General features: G+C 42.8%; 1 long non-coding RNA gene across 1 annotated transcript in view; it reads left to right on the top strand.

The window, feature by feature from the left end:
- The first annotated feature begins 389 nt into the window (after positions 1-389).
- LOC139047515 (uncharacterized) overlaps positions 390-8,893 on the top strand; it is a 28,056-nt gene continuing 19,552 nt past the window's right edge. The window contains exon 1 of the long non-coding RNA XR_011507186.1: positions 390-540. This is a non-coding gene — a long non-coding RNA (uncharacterized lncRNA). The remainder of the gene's footprint in view (positions 541-8,893) is intronic.

Below are 8,893 nucleotides of genomic sequence, written 5' to 3'. Positions count from 1 at the left end.
ACATCGCAGGTATGTCAGATCTTGGTGCCTAAGTTAAACCACGTTCACCACGCTGCAAAGTGCTGATGTTTAGGAGCTCACTCTCCACACGTGCCACCGCTTCGACGAGCGTTGCAAGCGTTGCGACAAGCGAAGTGCTGCTTACAGTGGTCCGCGGCAGACCCCCTTTAGTTCCATTGTATGTATATATAAATATCGACTGCGTTAATAGCTTCGCGCCAATCAAACACATGCATTTTGTTCACCTTTAGCCATCCTAATGCTGACGTATTAAAATGGGCGTCTAGAATATGTTACTACTAGTATCTGCAGTTGCGCAACAGCGCGTTCTTTCGCAAATATGAGCGCCTAATTTTCAAGTCAACAGGTTAAAGAAAACACAAGCGTGTGTGACCGGCGCGAGTTGTTTCTCGGCCAGAGTCGTGCTGCCGTGACTCCGACCCCGGATCAATGCCGTGGGCAGGGCCGTTACCAAGGCTCCGGGCCCGTGGCTCGGTGCTCACGCAGCGCGGTCAACGAAGACGACGCCACCGGAGACGAGTGAGTAGGACCTTTTTCTCGCCACTGCCTCTGTCGCGAGCATGGTGTGAGGCTTTTTGAACTTGTAAGGATCCCAGAGCATCAATAAATTACTCGATCAATCAATCGGATATTATTTCTGCCGAATTTCGGACAGAACCGGCGGTGTTGAGAGGAAAAAGCAGTCCGGACGACCGCTTGACGGAGCTCTCAAACGCATACAGCAGCATTGACAGTTGCGAGAATAAAAAAAATCAATAGGTGGCAAAGAATAGTACAGTAAGCTCGATACACTAAATGCGGTGTGTTACAGTGAAGAAGTCGGTAGCATAGAACGTGCGAAAATACAGCATTGTGTGGTCTTCGATAATAGCATTTATGCATAAACAATGAGCACGATATGGTAATTGCAAAATGAATGTAGGAGAGCTCGCTGCCAAATTAAATTTGGAGCGCAGAAAAAAACAATTTCTCATACAGTTCAATATCCAATCATTTAGATCAAATATATTGCAATATAGTGTAGCGATAAATACTTTTATACCAAGGTAACGAATCCGTGCCACAGTATCGAGTTTCATTCGGTGTTTTAAGCTGACCTCTGCATTACCACACGAGAAAAAGAAAGGGCCTTGTTGTGCTATTCCCGTTCATTTACGACACTGTATGTGACACTGTACCTGCCCGTATGGTGTCTTATATTGGGAAGAAACGGCGGTGGCTTCCGCACACAACGCCAGCGCTCGATATACTTTCCTTGGATGTGTTCTGCGGTATACTACTACTTTGGGCAGCTACATCTCCTGCCAAGTAAGCGAGATAATATAAGCCTCGCATCATGTTTATTGATGCGTTACCATTAGAAGTGTCGTAGTCGAAAAAAGTGTTTGTGTGTGAGGTGTCGGAAGCCGGTCACCTTGTAGACGAAGAGAGCGGATAGGAGAGCTTTACGTTGTTCACGTCATGGGTGGGAGACCTTAAATACATGCGACGTAATGCTAACGGATTTCCGACGCATTGGCCCACAAAACATCGCTGAGTTTTTTTTTGTTTTTTTTTTGTTTTTTTTGTTTTTGCGGAACGCTGAAACTGCACTCACCTGATGGCTGTGAGCTTACTAGGGTCCTGAACCTGGTTTCCCGAACTCCGCAAATCAGCATGGCACATGCGTTTTCTGCAAGTTTTCTACTTCTTCTACTGACTTTGGAGGTAATGGAATAGCGTGAAGGGGTCGCATATCCACTTGTAGTGGCGTCGTAAATGCAGCAATGTCCGCAAGGTCATGCTGGGCTAATTCATGCTCTTCTGAAAGCTAGCTGCAACGTTTGTGAGGCTGAATAGCATGATGGTCCTAGGGAACGAACGCAGGTGGGACTTAAATGTCGTGAACAGCGCTGAGATTTCCAGGGACCTAACAATAGCTGTCCCAGAGATCAGCGAAGGTTATACAGGTAGCCTGCCCGATATTCATGACAAAAATTATGGCCTGCCTGAATGCACGCGTCTGGCTCCGTTATTGCGTTTAGACATGCATAATCGATACACAGCGCCGTCCTTCCTGGAAACGCACACGAGTGGACGAGCAAGCGGGCTTTCGCCTCTCTAAATCATTAGAGAGTTATGGATTGTCATGTTTCACAGAAGCGTGATTATCACGGTAAACATGGATGGCACTAACAACGCTGGTAGCGCAAGCTTTTGAATGTTTGTCTAAGTACATGCGAAACGTTTTGAAGGCAAGCACTTATTTCGCGGCGTCAGAGTGATTTGGTGCACGCTATATGTGGGTTTCTGGTCACCTTCGCCTCATAAATTGGGTGAACTGAGGCATTCTACTGCATTTATTGGACAAAAATAAAGGAGCCAAAATTAGCCCTGGTACGAAAAAGGGGCACCAAGTTAGCGTGGGGCTCGGCAACGTGCAGTAATAGTGCCTAATTTGCGTAAAAATGCCGAATTAAACCCAGATGCTCAGGCTCAAATTGCCTGCTCATAAAACCGAAACGGGAAACGCCGCTTTACTCAACGAAAAATATGGGCCAATCTCGGAGATAGTGAAGAAATTGTTCCATTGTGAAGGTAGCGCTCTGTAGACAAACCACGTGGTAAACTAATGCGCACTTTAAGGCCTTGTCTTTCTTTGATTACGACAGTCGTTGAGTTACCTCTTCTTTTGGTAAATAGGTTTTATCGCCAAACAGTACAAGGGAAACTTCCTGAATTATTGTTGTTTGCGCCGTTGCTGATGTTTCACACTATCAGATAAAGAGCACTTGTGTTTGTCCAAATAAAATTGGTGCAATCTCTGGTGGAACTCCACACCAGAAGGTTTTGCCACCAATATCGCTGCTCACATTTAACCTACCGTGACTGACCATTGCGTGAATGGCAACTGCGTATTCAAATAAGCTAAGACTCTAATCCCGGCTCTAGTAGACGCAATGTTTATTTTGAACGCTAAATTTTAAAGGGTACCGGAATGCAATGCCACTGTTTCCCGCCGGTCCTACTTGGTGCTCGCCCAGTCGTGCTATCCCGCCAGTAAACAAAGTAGCATGCTCTTCAAACAGTCTGATGGTGTCATAAGCAAGTAGAGGAGGAGGTTGTGGACAAGTACTGCATCAGGGTGGCTAATCCTACTCTGGTGAGAGAGTGCGTTACCGGTTGTGGTCACCGGGATCAGGCCACACTCCAGGCCTGTTTATGCAATTTTATCAACACGCGAATTCTTTTAATCTGGTGGAAATTGCGCGGCAGCGGGATTCGAACCACGTTCCTGCTGTACGCGAGGCGGATGCTCTACATCTACGCCACCACTGCATCAGTAGACGAGATGCACCACTGTTAACCCTGCTCGAACGCGGTGTGTACATTCCCTCCGGCCGAGCTCGCAATTGCCATGAAATACTAGGTGAGGTGCGCGGGGACGTGTACCGCCGTAGGTTGTTTGTGTGAACTGAGTTGACTTTTCTGAGAGGCCGGAGGCTAGCGGGAACATGATAAACCCGTGCTACCCCACAGTGCGAGACCGCAGTCAACGAGCAATATGCATGATGAAAAATAGAAAAACAAAAGTTTTTGCGGATGTTCACGCAATAAAAACGAAACTTCAGCATGTGCAACAACGCTAGAAGAATTCAAATGATGGTTGTAGCGCAAATAAGACAAAGGCGAAGATAGAACGATGCACCACGGCCCTAGGTTCCAGTTCTCCTTTATTTGCATTTGTGGTACATGCAGTACAATGGCTTCATCAAATGTTAATTTACTCGCCCAAGAAACATATATGCTGTAATAAAGCGACAAACCAAAGTTTGATCTGAAAAGCACAAGCTAAAGCAGCGTCAGATAGGCCAACAATGACAGAAAAATGGTTCTTACAGTAAGAAGCTAATATAACAAGAGATAAGCTCTTTTATGAAAGTCGTTACCCAAGATGTAGGAAGATTGCATTGCATACTGAGGGTGTATACACTGTGACTACTTAACATGGCGCTCAACACTAAGCCAACTCCTTTATTAGAATAAAATAAATATATGAATAGGACATATTACAATATATAGTTTTGAATTTAATGTTAGATGCATCGACATCCACTATATTAGCTTCGATTACAGATGCAGTAGTGTGTTACCTAAACTATGAGCTTTGTAGCTGGTTCGGTATTTCGGAACGTAGGAAAGCTCCGAGTCTGAGATTGCATACGCCGGTACATTTGTACGAAGATGCTCCAAAACGCGCAGGTTAGTGGTATTAGCTCGTCTTTCTGTCTTGTAACTGTCAAATCTTAACGCGCAAAATCAATCTTTTTCCATAGAATTGTACCTAATGAACAAGGTAGACGTACGCGTGAAAATATGTACGTTATAGTGCGCGCAATATCTTTTCTGTCACATGAAAATATTTTGCAAGTCAGCAGCAGTGGTAGTTCGCCTACAATTATGTGATAATTCAGGTGTAATGAAAGCGCATACTTAAACAATGATATACTGACTTAGTTGGGATGAGGTACCATTGCCCGCCTAATGCTCGTCTCATATGGGTCATTTACTTGGTTATCCAAAAGTGGGTGGGCTTCCTACGATGTTACTTTTTTTCGCAGCCACAATATAAATCAGACTACATTGAAACTTGTTTAAATTTATTGCGTGAACATTATTGCTTTGGTACTGTACCCATAATTCTTGAATCGATTTACAACTTACCAACGCTGCAAACCTTTACGTGCACAACTTGCTTCTTCAACAACATCGCCTGCTATATTTACAGCTTACCAACACTGCAAACGTTTCAGTGCAGAACTTGCTTCTTCAAAAACGTGTCCTGCTATATCTATGAAAATAATGAATTTACATCATTTGCATATATAATATATTTGCACTCGTAGTCTTGTTAACTATATCATTAAATCATTTGTCCATTTATTTCTATTCTGCTCTGTTAAATGCTGCCCGCAGGATTTTTTTCGATTGGTGATGTGAAGTACAAACACTGTGATGTCAAAAAAATAGAATCAGTGCAACAAAAAGGCAGTGCATTTTGTTTGTAGGAGATATGACAATGAATTTTCATCGTCTAACTCTCTTCCCCTGCTTGGTCTCACTCCTCTTGCAAAGCGTCGCAAACTTGAATGCCTCAAATTGCTTCACACGTTCATCAATTCTAATCGTCTTTCCTCTCTGAATAACTATGCAACTTTTTTCCAAAACTTCATGTACGAGGAGCCACCACGCTATATATGTGTCAATCTTATTGCCCGCACTGATGCCATAATATATAGTTTTCTTCCATCAACAATGGAAGTCTAGGATTCATTACCGGGCTACATCCATTCACTACCCCTGAAACACTTCACGTAAGCTTGTTTACAAGTGTTTGTACATTTGTTGCTAATACCAATGCTGCAATAGCCTTAGTGAGGCTGCAGTTGGTACAAATAAATAAATAAATAAATAAATAAATAAATAAATAAATAAATAAATAAATAAATAAATAAATGTGTTGGCTAAAGAGAGAGGACCAAGAATATTTCCTTGCGGTACACGAGCAGTTATTTGCATAGTGGACAAATTGCAGGCGTTTACAATGACATAATAATGGATGGACATTTCAAGCTATGACGAAAAAATGAAAGCACTAAACCCTAAAAAACTTATGCGTCAAGTTTTACCAAAAAACTATTATTATTTAAATAATTATTAGTTTAGGATTAATACACCAGTATGCTTAGGACAGTTTTCCCGTCCTCAAAACACCATGTAATATAGTCTTTCAACAGAGAAGATCCAGGTTGTCATCAAGTTCCGTCACTACGCACGTGCGTATGGTCCTGATGCTGTAATCAATTCATCATCGTCATTGCAGCATCGTGACCTGACTGTCGTAATGCCTTCGTCGTCACTCCTTCTACCATCACTAAGTGGCCCGAGATTCTATTAGCTTGGCCAACTAGGTATGTGCTTGGGGTCGTGATGTCGTTGTCGTCGCTGCATTTTCGCCATTTAAGCATTGTCATCCATTCCATTCAGCCATCGTCTTCAACCGATCATCGTTAATTAGTAATCGCCATGCCACTGTGGCCGTCGCAATCATTCCATAGTCAAAACTGTAACATTTTTATCCAAATTTCGTCATGCAGTTGTCATCAATAGTCGTCAGAAAGTCGTTGCCATACTATTGTGTCATGCTGTCGTTATCACGCTGTCATTTAGCATGTTCGTCACTTTAGTAACGTCATCTCGTTGTCTTCACATCGCCGTGATAATAACGCCATCGTCAATCCATCAATTATTTAAAACATGATTCCGTCGATATTCTGTCGTAATTGGGCTATATTCATTCAGTCGAGATTAAGCAGCCGCGTACATGACATTGTCGCAATTTTCGCTTCGTCACACAGTCGCTATAAAGGAATCCATGGTCATAACATCTTCGAGATGCTGTAATGGTGCTGCGATTGTCGCCATTCAAGCTTCGTCCTCAGGGTGTCCTCATATCATTATTCTCCCGCCGTCACCGTCATAGACTTGTCGTCATATCATTGTCCACACACCATCGTCGTCACCATTCGGAATCGTCATTTTATAGTCGTCATGCCAGCGCCATCATAAAGCCTGTGTCATTCCATCGACGTCATTCTTTCTTTGTCATTCCATGGTCGCGACTACGTCGTCGTTCTATAGTCGTCGCCACGCCCCCATGCTCAATGGCAACCTTCGCAAGCGAGTGTCACCGTAGCAAAGTTGGATGGTACCGGAGTATCTCGCATATTTACGAAGCAACGGAAGTCCGAGGAGGTCTTCTACAAATGGGGAATGAAGATGACTTCAAGAATACAGTCTCTCGCCATATTTCTCAAACGCTAATCGCTCTGCCGTTGACAGTCATCTTCAAATTACTTCTGCTTGAACACTTTTCGTACAACCAAACTGTGCTTTGCCGATCATACAGTGGGTTTAACAAAATTACCATCTTGAAGACCTTTAGAAAATACACGTATTGCCAAAACTTGTCTCTGATTTAATAAATGTTCTTATCGTCTTTTTTGTACACAGCAGAAACTTCAGCTATTTGAATATGGTGAGAGAAGGCTCCTGACTCAACCCTTAAATCAAAAAATCTATGCAATCATTGGAGTTATACGTTTAATACGTACTATATATGCCTAATATGTAAATAGTCCGCATGAGAGCTCTTGTGTCTTTTTTATGTTCACAAACACCGTGAAATTCGCGGAAAGCGTTACTATGTTCACGAAAATCGAGTCGAGATTGCTAAAAGGGCGCAGAATATTTAGCGGCTTCATAGTGCTTAGAATTCTTCCTGTCACAAAATGACAATAAAAAAGCTCTGCTGAGGCTGTTCGAGAAAGATTTTCGCTATTAACACTGACCTCATCTGGAGTGGCACTATGCTGCTGTCGCAACGTACCAGTAGTCACTCTCCTTCAGAATTTCTGTCATGACGGCATTGAGATGTTCTATCATAATACAGATCTCTTGCCAGTATTAGCCGTCTCGATAATTTTTTTTCCCGTAACAAGTGTATACTAGAAGGCGCAGGGAAGCATCCAATAATAAATGTTTGGTGCATATAATCTCTGTGCTGTATCATATGCACCAAACTTCGCGTCATTCAATGCTTGCGAGCTTTCCTCGGAGTATGGTTTACAAAGAAACTGGTTACAATAGACTTTTTAATGGTAGCAACAAATTTATCGTACGTTTTGTTTGTGCCTGTAATCAAATCTAAATCAGCCCAAGCTATATTCCCAAGATCCTGTCGGACGGAAGCAAGGCTACTATAATGTAAGCTATGTTGTGTTTTTCATACATTCAGAGAGAAGAACATTGCAATTAGCAGAATATTTGGCTTATCTTAGCTCTTCGTTGCCGACACAAGGAGGCATCCCGTCGCACAGACGACTTTCAAGTGAGTTTCTTAGAAGAGTGTTCAGTTGGGGATTGAATATCGACATAGCAGTCAAATATTTCCGACGACTCAACTAAGATTGCACCCCTATTTGCTTCTTGTCTTCCTCTTGCCTGCGCTGTGTGGCGGCATTGGCTTGAAACTGTCGACGCATATTGTGTCCAATGCTGACGAGAATTGGAACACACCTGTGGTCCCTGCAATACGAAGGGGTAGTCTCACCCAAAAAAACGAAACATTTTTTAACTGATTGTTTCACATTTTCCGCGCAAACCTTCAATGTCTTTCAGAGTACTCTCCACTTGCACGAATACACTTGTCCAGTGTTTTCTTACAGTTTTCAAAACATTGTGTAAATTCATCTTTTCTGATGCTTGACAACACCTCCGTCATTTTCTTCTTCACCTCAGGGAAATCAACAAGGCGATTCCATTTCATGTCTCTTTTCATTTTAAGGAAAAGAATAGTCCCATGGGGCAAGGTCGGGTGAGCGTGAGGGGTAAAGAACAAGGGTCATACCATTTTTGGTCAAGAATTGTCCTACAGAGAAGGCTGCGTGAGGAGGGGCATTGTCTGGATGAAAGAACCTGTTATCCAACTGCCATAAATCGGGCCAGTTGTTCCGCACACTGTTGCGCAATGTTTTTAACACCTCCAAGTAGAAAGCCTGGTTAACTGTCTTACCCTGCTGAACAAACTCTCTATGGACGACACCTCTAATATCGAAAAAACAAGTCAGCATTGTTTTTTTCTTTGATTTTACCTGACGAGCTTTCTTGATGTGAATTAAACGTGAAATCCTCTACTGACTTGACTTTTCCTTTGATTCAGTATCGTAAACGCAGCACCAAATTTCGTAACCTGTGATAATTTTTGCAGAAGTTTGGATAATTTCTGCACTCTTCTTGCCAAGCACAGCATGCTTCCACTTGACCTTGTTTT

Source organism: Dermacentor albipictus, chromosome 7 (assembly GCF_038994185.2).
Source record: "Dermacentor albipictus isolate Rhodes 1998 colony chromosome 7, USDA_Dalb.pri_finalv2, whole genome shotgun sequence".
NCBI classification, from domain to species: Eukaryota; Metazoa; Arthropoda; class Arachnida; order Ixodida; family Ixodidae; genus Dermacentor; species Dermacentor albipictus.
The sequence above is the reverse complement of the archived record's forward strand: the minus strand, read 5'-3'. Positions and strand labels throughout refer to the sequence as shown.